This window comes from Meleagris gallopavo, chromosome 5 (assembly GCF_905368555.1).
Source record: "Meleagris gallopavo chromosome 5, MGAL_WU_HG_1.1, whole genome shotgun sequence".
In the NCBI taxonomy this organism is placed as follows: domain Eukaryota; kingdom Metazoa; phylum Chordata; class Aves; order Galliformes; family Phasianidae; genus Meleagris; species Meleagris gallopavo.
Genome location: NC_139408.1, coordinates 45,816,295 through 45,832,049, shown reverse-complemented (window position 1 = coordinate 45,832,049; position 15,755 = coordinate 45,816,295). Strand labels below are relative to the sequence as shown.

At 43.8% G+C, this 15,755-nt stretch overlaps 1 protein-coding gene across 6 annotated transcripts in view; it reads left to right on the top strand.

Moving 5' to 3' along the window:
* Window positions 1-887: 887 nt before the first annotated feature.
* The window catches only part of SYNE3 (spectrin repeat containing nuclear envelope family member 3), a 69,952-nt gene continuing 55,084 nt past the window's right edge, over window positions 888-15,755 (top strand). For 4 of the 6 annotated variants that reach the window (XR_014883742.1, XR_014883741.1, XM_085225563.1 and 1 more), the window contains exon 1: window positions 984-1,107. The gene's annotated coding sequence lies outside the window, so the exon portion shown is untranslated. Of the gene's footprint in view, window positions 1,443-15,755 lie in introns of all 6 variants that reach the window. The other 2 variants (XM_085225565.1, XM_010711886.4) reach the window with 2 other exon arrangements.

Below are 15,755 nucleotides of genomic sequence, written 5' to 3'. Positions count from 1 at the left end.
CATCTTCTGCTTCTCAGTGACTCCTGGAGTGCGCTCTGTTTTCACTTCTGGATGATGTGCCCTGAGGCTTTTGGCCTTAGGACTGTTATATATGGCTGAGACTTCTATCAGAAGCGTCCGGTTTTTCTGCTCGTTATGCAGATGAGAGCAGCAGTTCGCAGAGGCAGAAGGCAGCAACACAATCTCTCACAAAGAACATTTTTGTGCCTTGAGAAATACAGAAAAGCTCCACACACTCACTGTTTGTTTACATTGTATTATTGCTCAAATACGACAAAGCTGTTCGTTCTTCCCTCCCCGGAGCCATTTCCACACGATGAGAACTTTCTGCTGCTGCAGGTGAGCACAAGACATCCGTGGCTCCGACCTCTGGCTGCCAGGAGAGCCCGCTCCATGCCTGCCAGCGCACTGCCTCTGCGGTTCTTTTTCTTTCTTAACTGATCTTTCCACAATAACTTGGACGTATATTGTAGATTTCTTGCTTGGACTGGTTGTAGAAGAACTGCCAAATTCAAACAACGTTTTTGGCTTGCTGGGTTTTGTTTTGCTTTCCAACTTTCGGTTTGAACGCCCCATGCGCCCAAACAAACAACTGCAGAGCCCTGGGGCTGTTTCCTTCACGTACAGCTGGTGGGAAGCTGCCATGCTGCTGCTGCTGTCCGTGGGTCGGTGTGGATTTCTGCACACACCTGCACGTCTGGGGAACATTCATGTTTGTGTCATGAATCTAACAGCGCTAGGTGCTTCGCAGAGCTCTAAGTCCCCAAATAGGATTTTGTGAGAAATTCGGCCTTTTCTTTCATAATTGCCGACGCTCAGCTCACCTGTGCCCCCATTCCCGCCCCGTCCCTCCCAGAGCTGTCAGCCCGGGGCCCGGCCCTGCCGTCCGCTCCGCACCGCCGCGTTGCATAACGCCTCCCGCCGGGCCGGGCGGTGGCGCAGCGGGGAGGGCTGAGGGCGGGCACTCCGCGCAGCCCCCTGAGTGGCGGGGCCGGTGCCGGGCGGCCCCGCCGAGGGTGAGCGAGCAAAGGAGAACGAAGCGGGAGCAGCGGAGAGAGAAGCGCCGCGGCCCCGGGGGGACGTTCGGCGGCGGCGGGTGCCGCGGCGGTGAGTGGGCGCGGGCCTGCCTGCTCGGGGCTGCGGGGAATAACGGCGAGGCGACGCTTTGCGGGAGAGCCTCCGCGTCCCGTCCCGTCCCGTCCCGGTGGGGGTAAACGAGGTCCCCTGACAGCGTAGAGCGGCAAGGACAGCCCTGCGCCCGGCGGCTGCGGCACGGCCGTGCGGCTCTAACGGTGTCCCCGAGGCGCAGCTCCTGCGTGACGGTGCGGCTGCGGGCCCTGCAGCACCGCTCCCAGTGGACTAAGCGGGCGGGTAAAGCCTCTTATTTAATGCCTTTCGGTTAAACAAGAAAATAACCGCATCTCTCCACAAGGAGCAGCTCGGTAAGAGCATGAGCAGCGGCTTGCAACTTTTCTTCCCCAGGTGTCGGGCTCTCGCTGCCAACCGGCTGCTTGCCGTGGCTGTCACGTTCCCGCGGTGCTCCGTGCCCACGCTTTCTGTTCCCTTTCTTATCCCCTTCCCCCGGCTGAAGATAACCCAGCTCAGCTCGAGTGTTTCTCACGCAGCGCTGTCCCGAGCAGTGAGGATGGTCCCGGTTTGCCCTCACCTTTATACCCCCACTCGATGCACAGTAGGGTTTTGGCTTCTCCCATGTCTGCCACTGTGTTTATTTCCAAATGCTTATTGGTTTGACTCTTGTGAACTTAGGTCTTAGTTCTGGAAAACTTTATTCCTAGAAATAGCTTTTCTCAAACACATTTACAGAGTGAAACCTGCAGGAGTCAATGATTAATTGTAAAAATGAGGGTTGCAAGACTATGCTTCTAGAATTTGTTAAAGCAGTGCATTGCTTCCCTTCCATGTTATCTTGCTATCTTCTATCACTAATGAAAAATAATATCACTGTGCTGATCAGACCAGCTCCTTACTACTACTACTTTTGGATGCCACTTTTAAGCCCTCCATGTGCCATTTGAAAGCCTCTGTATGCAGTAGCTGTTTTTTGAAGAAGGAATTTGAAAAATGCAGCAAAACTTTACAAGCTGATTGGTTGCCTTTCAACTGTTCTTTTTCTAAAAGTGTCTCAAATTCGTGGGCAGTTGAAATGTGTGTTGGCTTGGCACGGCCTTTGTGGTTGCCAAGTGTGTAAAGAAAGCAAGGAAATGCAACCCGCTGCAGTCCCCTGGTAACTTTTATTTCAAGAAGCAAACTCGTAGTGAGTCATGGGAGCATTGTTCGCTCCAAACTAGCTGCCAGGAAGTGGAACTTGACCCAGCTGATGGGCTTTCTATAAAACAGTTTTTCCTTGCACACAGTGTTGTTTCCATGTTCTTCATGAATCACCCGAGCCCTCAAACTCCCAAAGAAGACAGAATGTACTGCCTCTCAGTGTGCATGTTTGCCCCTTCCTCTGTTGGTTTTGATTATTTTCTTCTGTTATGTACTTCACTGTTTCTTCTTTCCCTCCCATCCTGGTCAAAAGTTTTCCACATCTGTGAACCATTCCCAACGCATATGTCCTCTCTGGCTTTCATACACTGGCCTAACTGACAAAAGTGTCTTGCCTTTCCTTTTGGGTAAGTCATTTCTGTTCCTTCCAGTTCTTTGTGGCTCTCAAATCATTCTGAAAAACATCTCTGAATGCTTGGGCTCAGGATGCAGCTGTACTTCCATACACACCTGTGTGATATGGGTAGATGCTCCAAGCCTAGCACCTGCATCACAGCTTCAAGAAGGATAGCTAGCTTTCATCTCTTACCACAGCTTCTATTGGAAATAAGGTGCTTGTTGTCCCTTAATCATAGAATCACAGAATGGCTTGAGTTGGGAGGGACCCCAAAACCCACCTAGTTCCAACTCCCTGCCATGGTCTGAGCTGCCCCCCACCAGATAAGAGCCCAGAGCCCCATCCAACCTGGCCCTGAATGCCTCCAGGGGTGGGGCATTTATAGCTTCTCTGGGCAGCTGTGTCAGTGCCTAATTATATATTAATATTTGTATACACATGTGTTGTAAGTGGGTGATATCCTTCTATGAAAATTGATGACTCAGCAGCATGCTGACTTACAACCGAATAACTCATGGAGTTGTGGACTCTGGCTATTCATACTATCTGAAATCACTACACCTCAATGTCAAAATAAGGTAATAAACTTGTTTGGCAGAGAAGGGCATTTTCATTGACACTCTATATAAGGTTAATAAGCAATCTTTGATGTCTCTATCTGTCTGAACAGAAAGCTTAGACTGTTCTGACCTCTAATACAGTGCTTGTATTAGAGTTATTTTAAATACGATCTGGGCCTGTTAGTTTCCTTTTGGTAGGACTGACTTGTCATGTGTGTGAATACAAGGATCTTATCTATGTTACGCCCACCAGAAGACTTGGGTCTGACAAGAAGCTCTTCATAGCAAGGGATTTCATGCAAATTCATGTTTTGGCTGTAGTATGATGAGGATTAAATTGCCACCTCAGCCTTGAGACCTCACGGAAGAAATGCATGAAATAATGTACTAGTGGAAATAGAGGGAAATCGCAAGAAGAAATGATATCCATGAGGTTGTAGTTTGCTTGGAAATCAGATATCAAGTTTCAGGTTGCTTGTTTTATTCTTAATTGGTGCTTGTTTAGTTGTATTAAAAAAATAGAATAGCCATTTTTACTGATGTGCTATGCTGAAAGCCTTCTCGTAACTATGGCAGTAATACTTGGGAGCGCAAGATGAGTGAGAGGCCCATGTGGAATAGCATGTGCCAGGAGATTTGTTGTTATACTTAGCACTAGTATCTGTTATTCAGATACAGTGGCTGTCACCAGTGAATCCTAGACTCACATATGCTGCTGCCCCTGCAGTTAATAGTTATTAAAAAGAACCACTGGCTTTAGTAGAAGAGCAGTCCCACAGAAACCTTTGGGTTCCTTTCAGGCAGGTGAGTAGTGCTGTATCTGCGAGATAGCTTGGCAAACTGAAGTATGACAAGAAGACAGGCTCAGGGAGCTGGGCTTGTTCAGCCTGGAGAAGAGAAAGCTGCAGGGTGACCTCATTGCAGCCTTCCAGTACCTAAAGGGAGCCTACAAACATGAGAGAAGGCGACTCTTTGAAAGGGTAGATAATGGCAGGACAAGGGGAAATGGTTTTAAGTGGAAGGAGGGAAGATTTAGGTTGTTTATCAGGGGGAAATTCTTTACCCAAAGAGTGGTGAGGTGCTGGAAGAGGCTGCCCAGAGAAGTTGTGGATGTCCCATCTCTGGAGGTGTTTAAGGCCAGGTTGGATGGGGTCCTGGGCAGCCTGGTCTAATATTAGGTATGGTGGTTGGTTGCCCTGCTTGAGGCAGGGGAGTTGGAGCATGATGATCCTTGAGGTCCCTTCCAACACAAGCCATTCTATGATTCTGTGGCACTGTGTTGCCTGTCCAGTCTGCTGGCTTCCTCTCCCAGACACATTCCCCTGCTACTGGGGAGTGACAGCAGTTTGTAATCCTCTCCAGTGTCGCGCCTTGTGGGGCTAAATAACAGGAAGTTATTTTCAATTGAGTGAGAGAAGTTCTTCAAAACTCCTTGAAAATACTTGATTTTCAAGAGCAAGTGTACCTGTAAATATTGTTTTGATGCAGGCTAGCATACACAGTTTGAGATCTGAATTCTCCTGGAAGTGTTTGCATAGTTCTGCTTAGTGAAATGTGCAGACATGGAGGCCCTAAATCATGACTCCCAAACAGTGTATGAATGGACTATTGGTGAGTATATGACTATCCTTCTTCTCTTAATGTAGTAGAGTGATTTAGAAAAGCTATGTTCTGTGCCACAGATTTGTTCTGTGGTATTGGTGAGCATGTACAGCTGAGGGTTGGAGTGGGACCAGAGGTGCTGAGTGCTGAAGATGTCATTGGCTCTGGCACCATCTATCAGAGGCTGCTTCTGAAAGGTAGACTCTGTGAGAACGCCATATCTCCATCTGTGAAAGGGGGTGCTATCATCTCACTTTATGGATGATGATAGTTGGTGCTATGTAGGAGGTATCATGCTGAGATACAGTAAGCAACCATAGTGTGTCTAGGTACTTGGACTTATTTGCAAGCCAAGATTAGAGCAAGATTATCTTACACTGATTTATCTCACCTGTTCATTCAATTGGATTGATACAACAGCAATGAATAATAGACTATGAAAAAAATGTTAGGGTTACTTTAGCTGTCTCCTCTTCATCTTAAGCAGCAGTGTGATGTGATTTCAAGCACTGCATCCTTGTCTTTTGTTTTCTAATCATTATAGCTAGGCAATCCTAAAAATATATATTGCCTCTGATTGAGGAATAGTTTAAGAGATGTATCCGATCATTATCCAGATGCTGAACTCCATTTTCAGTGCAGCCTCCAGAAGTTCAGGGACACTAAAGATGGAAGGTGAACAGATGCTGATGTACCCACAACGTTTTCAAGTCACTCAGATGGAGAGATGGGCCAATCTTTGAAGCTGCTGGTTCTTCCCCAAGCTATGTATTTCCTGTAACTTAAATGGCTGATTTTTTCCTTGCATGAACGCTGCTGTGGCCCTATGGGAATGCAATTGCTGTTAGGTGAATGACAGATGACAGTGTATGACAAATACAGGTGGTTCCATATTTAAGTCAGCAGAAATGCTCTATAGCCACAGTGGTGGAAATGAGCAGTCTAGGCACATGCTCTTTGTAATGTACATATCTAATAATGCTAGCTCAGTAAGAAAAGAGCTTATGTTAATTTAAATCTCCAGATAAAGAAAGCACCCAAGGAAAAAATTTCTCACTGCCTTGTCATTTAAGTCCATAGGAATATCTTGGCTCTGTGGCAATGTTGCCAGTGGCTTTGGCAGAGATTTGGATTTTCTCTTGTATTCTCAAATTATAGACCTGTTCCTAAATTAGTTGTTTTGACAGTGGGTGCATGTTGGTGTGAGATCCAAATCCACAGAGAATACCTTCAGCTTAACAGAAGAGAAAATAAGTTCAAGCCTTTTATTTTTTTTTTTTCCTTACGTGTATAAGCTTAAAATTGTTGTAGAACTTTTACCCCTCTTCTCATGTCCTTCAACCTTAGCTATTGCTTTATTCTTTTTAAGACACTTTTAGTACAGAAATAATTTCTTTACCCAGAATGTCTGGCTTTTCAAATCTGATTCCAGGCATAACTGCTTCTCCTCTGAAGGATTTCAGTGAGAAAGTCCACTGGATCCAAACTCATGATAACTGCACTGCAGGTCCTTGTCAGACAAATGGTCCTGTGTTGGAGGTCCCCAGAATGATTTTTCACCGTCTGAGGAGACGCTCATGTATTCATGTGGAATCAATAAATAAGTGGTAAAGGAGGCAAAGAAGAGGAAAGAAAGAGAATGGAGAGGTAGACTGATGACGGTGATAGGACCTGAGGGAATGGCATGGAGCTGTGACAGCACAGAGTCAGGCTGGGTAATTAGAAAAAGGTCCTTCACCAAAGGGTGGTGGGCATGGAACAGGCTCCCCAGGGCAGCGGGCACAGGTTTCAACTGCTGGAGTTCAAGGAGTGTTTGGACAACACTCTCAAACAGAGGATTTGAATTTTGGGTGGTGCTGTATGGAGCCAAGAGTTGGTGATTGTCCTGGTTTCCTTCTACTTTGGAATATTCTGTGCTGCTGTGATTCTGTCAAGTGACAAAGAGGAGTTATTCCAAGGGGGCCAGGGAGCAGGAGCATGTTGCAGGCAATGCCTGGCAAGCTGTGGTCACCTGTAAGATTTTGCAGTGCGACCATAGCTATGCCATCTCTGGCTGCCCTCGCGTGGTCAGCTTTTGCAACCTTACTATCAGCAAGATCTTGCTGCTCACATCACCAAACTGCCTGCAGCACCAGGTACCAATTCCAAACCATAGAAAAAGAGTAGAAACACCTGTCCTTTTGCAAAATACTTCTTCAAATATTCCCCCTACAGGCATCCCTGGTTGTGCTTGTAAGCCTTAACCATCCAGTGGCACTTACCTAGGGCTGCCTGGGATGGGGTCTACCAACAACCCCAAAGGTCTTGCTTGCAGCAGTATTTTGTTTCTTGCCTCAGCTGCTTACTTGCCCAGCTGTTGGGTGTAGTGAGAATACTTAATTATGAAGGAGAGCAGTTAGTGTTGTTTTTTTTTTTTTCTCCACAGCCAAGCAAAGTAGCACTTGTTGTCTGATGAAAGAGCTGAAGTTCTTTAAAAACATTCTTCTGAGTAATTACGTGGACACATTTAATCACTTAATCCCAATACTTTAGATGTCACAGATTTATTTTTTTTCATTTAAGCCTTGCTAGTGTTGAAAATTTGTAGTTAGTCAGTGCTTTGGAATTTACCCAAACATTAATAACCTGCTTCAGTGCTCCACAGGTAATTATTTTTTACAGTGTCCTTTTCCTATGTTGTCTATCACTGTGGTATTTGTGAAGCTCCTGCAGGTTTCACCTTAGGTAGGGGATTTGTAAGATGATTTTTCAGTTAAGCAACTATACAAAAGCTAATCCACATCTCCCTCAAACCAGATTTTAACGTTTATCAGGGTTTGGATTTGTGTTTTTTTGTCTGTTTCCTGTTTGTTTGTTTGTTTTAATGCCAAGAAGTAAAGTCAAAATACTTATTTTCTTCTCGAATGGGGCAGAGCCTAATGACTGCCTGCCTTAGCCTCGTTTTTCAGATACTCAGCTTGGAGGTGATATACCTAAACCATTAGGCTCTGATTAGACCTAATGATTCACTGCTTGCACAGAGTGCAGCTGTACCAGAAAGGCAAAACAGCCTGACACCTGCCTGTACCATTGCCAGTACCTCCAGGCCCAGTACTTGGGACAGCTTGAATATTTGGTGTAGGTGTTGGTTCCTGTGTTTGCAAATGTGTTTACCTTGCATTGCTACAGACTGTCAGGGAATCTGAAGTCATCCGGCTGGTTTTCTTGCAGAATGATTGAATCTGTTTTTTAACACAGGTCTGACTAAAGAACATGCCACTCAAATGCTGTCTCCTAATGCAGAAGAAACAGTAGGTCTGAGGGATGGGAAAAATAGTTCAATTCCTTGATAAACTGTCAGTAATATTCTTCATATGAAAAGTAAGGAAATGGCAGGTTAGCTGTGGTAGGAATATTTGCTATGCTTTTCTGACACTACAGTTTCCTTTAAAAATATGTTTTGCTTTGATCTGAATTACAGAAAGTTTTATGAGGAATGCTGCATTTCTGACTGCTAGATTAATCCTTTTCTGCCTTTGGGCTGTGGCTATTTGAAGTCACTGGGGTAGCTGCTGGGCTCCTTTGCTTTCATCGTTAGCTTGCAAGCTGATGTACTTTGCAGCATTTCTGAGGATTATTCAGGTTAGCAAAAGCCTAACAAGATAGCTGGAAAGTAGCTGGTTTATCAGTTCCCTCCCTACCCTGACACCTCTTCTGTTTGTTGTCATTTTTTCACTACTGGTGGCACAAAATTCTGTGCTCAGTTGGCTCTGTTGGGGTCCCTGTCTCAGATAGGGTTTGCAGCATATCTTGAACTGCTCGTCTTCAGTTAAACTAGAAACTCCACAGTGTTAGCCCAATATAGGGTTTCTACCCCACTGTTGTTCTTCCATTTAGATTTTTCTTCCGTCCCTTTTCCTCTCTTCATCTTTTCCCATGCTTGTTTGCATGTACTGCTTGGTTCTGCTTGCTGAGATGGAAAGAGAGGACATAGTTTTCTCCCTGTTTAACTTCTAACTTGGAAGTGGAGTCTGAACCAAGTTTTTTTTTTTTTTTTTTTTTTCTTCCATGTCTTCTTTTCCCTGTTTTCTCCACCTTTTCTCCTTACGTTCATTGTACTCCTATGGATGTTGCTCAGTGTAGCACAAATTTGATGCGCACCAACAGTAAAACTAGAGATGTCTGTTGGCCTTTTGGACTCACCTGGGATGTACGCTAGCTTGAGAGTGAGTGTAATCTAGGTTGGCCCTGGAATACATTAGCTGGATTTACACTGTTAGGATGGTTCCAATGGCAATGAATGGGTTGACCAAACCAGTTGGTTTTAATTCATAGAATGTCTAACAGCAGAAGTACTCAAAGGAGTTATGATTAACTGAGGGAAAATGCTGCTTGATATTTTCCAGCGGTTTCAGGGAATCAGGGATAGAGAGTTAACCATGGTTTCCATCATGAGAGATGGTTAATGCATGCAAAATGTATTCCAGTCAGTCAAACAGTGCTTACAGTCACATTGCCTGCAAATACCAGCTGACCTCCACTTTGCATGGCACAGCTTTAAGCGAGGGTAGAATCTAGATTAGTGTGTCAGCCTGCAAAGGGAATCTCCTGCTGAAGATCTGGGAATGAAAAAGGAGAAGATAAAGTGGGTAGAGAGGAAATTTATAATTATGGTAGCAGTTGAGCTGGCAATTTAAAAATTCTCAGCTCTGACATGTATCTGTCTGCACTACTACTTCTCACTTGCTTTCATGCTGAGTATTCTGGACTCGTTCCTGTTCAGCAAACATTTGTCAGGCATGATAATTTCAAGCATTAATCCTTAGGAATTAACCTGCTTGTTAGTTGATGACCTGAACTCTTGGTAGTTTCTGGGGATTATTTCTATTTAAATCTTACCTTTCAAACAGAGGCAGCACACTGATAGATTTCTTTGTTATTTTTATTTTTCTGGTCTCCCATACCTTTACACTTCTATCTCTCTGTCTCACTGTTACCATGCAGCAAGCAGCATAGAGGAAATTCTGCACTGCCTTGGCACTGGTGTGGAGGAAGCCCTAGGTTTCTCTTCACACCATATGCTGCTGATGCCAATCCCACTGACCTGCACTCTAGCACCCAGATCCCCACAGCCTTGTGGTGCTGCACACCCTGAAGGGAACACCAGGCAAATCCTGCAGGCTTTTAGCAGTCATTCTTCCAGAACTCTCAAGGTTTTGGTAAGGTTTCTGTGGGATTTATTCCTTTTATTTCATAAGGAAGTGAGATAGTCAAGACCATGCTGCTTATGTTTCTCTTTCGGCTCCTGATAACTTCTTGAACTTTTTCCAATTTCCCATTAAATTTACTGGAGAGATAAAAAACCTTGAGGACATTAAGTTTCTTGAAGTGTCATAAATTTTGATTACATTGGAAAGGAGAGAAATAAGCACTCCGTTAGGAGAGCAGCCAGCCTATGTGTGTCATAGACAAGCAAGTGAATGCTGTTTGCTTGCTTTTCTCTGGGGAAAGCCCATGCATCGTCTGCTCATTAGAAGGGTAATAGCAGAGGCCAAGGGCATTATGTGATGAGATAAGGACAGATAAACTGTTCTTTGAGGAGCAAAATGTATTATTCTAAGCCAGAATGGAGAGAATGGAGAACACTTTCATGTAAGGTGGGAAAATGTAGTGAAGCCAACCCAGCCGTAGAGCTCACCACAAGGCTGTGTCTGGAGATAAGAGGCAGCCAGTGAGGTTAACAGTGTCTGTTAGAGTTGGGAGGGCATATCAGCTTTCTCAGTCTAAAGCCAAACTGGGACTACTGGAATTATTTTCCTGAAATTTCTCTAATAGTGTAGTTTTAACTTCCCACATACCACTGTTGAAACATAACTTGGGTATTTGCAATAAATTGAGATAAAATAAATTCCATATTAAGTTTTAAGAGGGGAGCATAATTTGCATCTCGCTTTGTCACACATGTTGTGCTTGTTGTGGCTTCTGTGAAAACTGTCCAGGTGTTGGAGCTCAGTTGGGCTGCAGTTTAGCACACATCACACAAGTATGCTTTTTATTTTGGAAAGGTAATAACCTGGTTCCTTTGTTCTCTGAATCAGCCTTTAGCGAGATTCCCACTGAGCCCTGAACTGTGAATTCAATGGGAAAATACAGTAGGAGGATTCAACTGACATGAAATGCATTTAAAATATAACATCTTTAAAAGATGGCTGTGGAGATCACTGAGAAAAGATTATTTCTCTTAGATCAAAGTTAAGTTTGTGCCACAATGTATACTGCTCCTTGTAGAAGAATTACATATTACTTGCATTATAAAAATCTCTCCCGTTCTGCTTCTTCCTGATCTTAATGTCTGAGAACCACCAGAGAAGTGACACGTCACTCAGGAAATGTGTTTGTCAAATGCACCAGTGTATGCATGCAGATGCACTGCCGATGGTGATCGCTTGCCCTGGGCATGTATCTGCATTAGCCCTTTGGCAGCTGGTGGCCCTTGGGATGTGGTTTGTCATACTTCGGGTGGGATTTTTTACAGTTGCTCTGAGGAAGTAGGCCCTATGTTCCCAATGGAACCTAAATAGAGCAGAGCTGCCAAATCTTTTCAGTAGTTCACGGGGGAGGGGGGGAAAGAGCCTTGGTTTCTTACAATACTCATTTTTTAAGGTGATTAAGATTGGATGATGCAAGAGTGAGAATAATAAGCATCAGCTTTTCTCTGGCTGCTTGGCAAGGTAATTACCTGCAATCACAGCCTTAAATAACTCTTGGGTCCCTCTTGCTAGATGTGGACTGCTGACAAACACGACTTGCAGCTGAGTGCTGTCACAGCTTTATGCTCAACTGTGTTTTTAATTAACCTCAGTAGGAGGAGGTTGAAATACCCTTTAGCTTTATAAGCCACGAGACTCCAATCCTCATTTAGGCTAATGTGATGACTAAAAAGACAGTGCTGCTTCATCCAGAAGACACGCGTCTTCCCTGTTGTGCAGTGCTCGGCTACATGTGTTGGTGAGATGTTGCTCTCACTGCAGAAGCAAGCTCCCATGCTGCTGGGAGCAAACTCTGCAGCTGAAGACAGAGATGCATTCCTGGTCCTTAACCCACAGAGCCTGGCGAGCAAGCGTAGGGGGAGGGTGATGAAGATGTGGAAACTGCAAGAGTTCAGGCAAAAATGAGTCACAGGAAAACAGCCTCCTTTAGTCAGTTCCAGAAATGTTCTCAACCACTCAAAATTCATTTAGAGCTGCAATTTTTGCAGCGGTCTGCTTTGTTTCTGAGTAGAGATTTTTGGGGGATAAGGTTGCTGGCAGCTCCAAAAATGTGTTGTTTAGGACATAAGAAGGCCTTGTTTGCTCCATAGCCCAGCTTTGTCTGAACACAAACCACTGCCTTTTTGCATTATACAGCCTGGCATTATCAGCTTAGTACAAATGTTACTTTAAATTATGTCCAAATACTGGCTGGCTGGATCTGACTTTGCTTACCCTGATGTATCCGTTTGACAGCATTTCAATGGTTTATCTTTAGCAGTGATCATTTTTCTCTTTCTTCATTTGAACAGATCTTACTGTTTGGTACAAGTTCAGCAGATTTCTCCATCATCATTGGCTTTGATCCTATGGAAATCACACATTTACTTTAATCAACAACTTTAGTATTTAAAATTAGGAACAGCCCAACTACTTAAGCTATTTAATCTCACTTTTTCATAGAATCATAGAGAACAACCATGAGGTTGGAAAAGACTACTAAGATCATTTAGTCCAACCATCAATCCATCACCGCCATTCCCATTAAACATGTCCCTCTGTGCCACATTTCCACATTCCTTGAACACACACTTCCTGGACAGCCTGTGCCAATGGCTTTCTCCTTCTGAGAATATTTTTTTTTCTAATATCTAACCTGCACTTCCCCTGGTGCAACTTGAGGCTATTCCTCTTGTTCTATCACTCTTACCTGAGAGAAGAGGCCAACCCCCACCTCAGCAAAGCCACCTTTCAAGGAGTTGTAGAGAGTGATAAGATCTTCTCCAGACTAAACAGTTCCCTATTTTCCATAATAACATTATCCTAATGAGAATGATTTGAAAGATAGATGTAAAAAATCTGGAGTTTTGCAGAGTTAGTCCTTTATCTGTTCTTCTGAAAGGAAAAAAGGCATTGTATCCTTAGAATATATTTGTTCAGTATTTACAAATGACTTTATAACAAATATTGCTGATAAATACTTGCTGTACAAGGTTGGTTAGTTTAAAGACTGTGTGCTTAGTGCTCCCAGGCTGGACACAGCTGGTCACTCAGAGCTGAATTGACTGATGGTCAATTAAGATTTAAGACTGTTTTTTGGTGAAGTGGAATGTGGGGTGGAATTATAATCATAAAACGCCTAGAAACAAATGTGGACACAGTTTTGTGCAAGAAGGAAAGATGCAGAAGAGAAAAGAGACAGACTTGGAAACAGGCTGACATCCCATAGCCCTGAGCACCCTCATCATGACTAAAGGCCTTATCAGGCCATGGGGGTTGCTGCAGAAGAAAGTTGTCCCGCCACTGCCTCGATCCCTCCTTGGAGGTGCTCCTTTTTCACACTGGTTTTAAGTGTCCCACAGATGGGCTGAGGCTTGGTGCAATGAGTCCTTTCTGCTGCGAGGCTACTGTCTGAGTCCTCTCACTAATGCCTTCAGGACCAGAAGGAGGATCTCTGAGTTTCTCTGGCTCTAAGGGGTGGGCTGAGGACATGGGCAGCACCACAGGAGCTTGCATGGAGCACAGGAAATGCAGTGGTAATCTCCAGTAGTCCCTTTTTCTGTCCAATGCTCTGTGTCCCTAAGTACTTGCTGATGCTCTATTTTCATCGCTGAAACTTTTCTAACACATGGTCTATGGTCTCAGGACAGGTGTTACCCTATGGAGCACTTCTGGCTACTACAGGGTGCTGTGGAAGGGCACAGTTTGTATGTGGCCACCATCCTGGGGTGGGTGACCATGGTGAAAGTGGCCCTGTCTCTGGGAGTTACGACGTGGCAGACTGTGTGCAGAAGAGATGGGCACTGCCAGCAAGCCAGGGAAGGCAGACAATGTCTTTATCAGGTACTGATGGGGAACCAGAAATGGGATATGAAGAATCTCTTGAAAGAGTTATTTGGTTGTAGTTTATGTAACAACCTAATCTGCAGAATTTATTTGGCAAATGGTAAAGAACAACCCTCCCTCTGAGGAAGCTGTATTGTCAGTACACAATATATGAACAACAAAAGTGGAGCAGTTTATTAGATATATTACTTGTTCTGAATTGTTCACTGATCTCCAGCCAAGATTCAGGTGGCACAAGAGTTTATTAGTCAATATATCAGTGGTGTGACTGGCACCCAGTGCTGTGGGATCACACAGGCTGTAGAGAACAAGTGGGAAATAATTAAAAACATAAATTCCAGCCTTCAGAGATCGTGAGATTAATGCTGTTGGCTTGTAATACTTTTATTCTTGCTGACTGATGGTAAAACTCTTTGGGTGCTGAGCAAAGCTGAAACCAAGCCTATTCCAGCGGCTGGGGAGGAGTTCACCAAGTAGAGATTGCTGGTAGGCAGCAGCTTCCCTTTAGAGGAAATTTCAGAAGCAGACACTCTAGATATGAAAAATCTCTGCTGTGGTTTTAGAGCAGAGGTGCTTAACCCGTGGTATCTCAGATTAAAGAGTCTGTGAAAGGTGACTAGGAAAGCAAGCCTGTTGTTAGTATCTTTGAAATCATCAGACAGATGTCTGCATGTTTATTGGGGAACTTCTGGGGTATGTATTATAAAAGGTTAAAATCACTCACTGCGATGTTAACACCACTGGCCTAACATCTAAAATACCAATTTAATTTGAAATTTTAGTTTTGATATTACAGTCCTCAATGGTCAGATCTGCTTGTTTCTGACAGAGAGAACAACCCAGAACTCATCTCTGCCTTGCTTGCACATGACGATTCCATTCAGAAATTGAACTAGTTTAATATTTTGAATCTCTTTTAAAATTTATACCTTTTAGGAAGTGACTTACTAGACCTGGAAACTTTGTTATTTGCAGATGAGTGATACAAAACAATATCCCACTTGTGCTGCCTTTCGCCAAAGTCTGAAATTAATCTTTAAAAAATCAGTTGAAAAAGTCAGGCTTTTTCAGTTAATCTGGCACAAAATATGGCTGACAAACAGTTTTTGTTTTGTTTTTGCATCAAATTGATGGAAAATTATCTGGTGTGATCATGTTGAAACTGAATGTCTTGCATTAGCTGTAGGCTTCTGAAGATTCTTTTGTAGGGGAAAGGAGGTGGCTATGATATGCATGACCGCAGTACTCATGATGTTAGCATTCCTCAGTTGAAAGGGATGCTTGTAACTTGGTTATGCATGTGTTTATTTAAGTAAATATAACAAAGAAACATCTTATTTACTCTCTAGCTCATTCATTAGGGCAAGCAATTACTAACTGCCGTAAACAACAAATAACAGCAAATAACACAGGAAAAGGCTGTCTTGGAAGATGGGCAAGGTAATGGGACTAATGTTTTGAACCTCTAAAACATACTGGAAATAATTACATCTTAAATTTGCAACCTTAAGTTCTTCTGCACCTACTCAGCCAGTTTAATTCTGCTGTGCCTGGCTGAGGCTTTGCTGGAGGCTTTCTGTCCCATGATGACAAAGCATCTGCTGCTGGAAATGCTGTTCTCATGGAGCTGACCATGAACAATTCCCTCCGTGAGCACTCCTCCTCTCCAGCCTGCAGCATTTGGAGCTCCCAGCTTTGTGTCTTTGCTTGGCTTCTTTTACAACATCCAGGGAAACTGAAGAGTTATTAAATTATTCCAGGAACCAAACAATTCCCAGAATCACAATTGCTTCCAAATTCATGCATTTGAATAAAACTTGACACACTCCAGTGGGGTTTTTGTCAATCTTTTTCACGTGCAACCACAGAACCAAATGGAAAGGCTTATAAAAA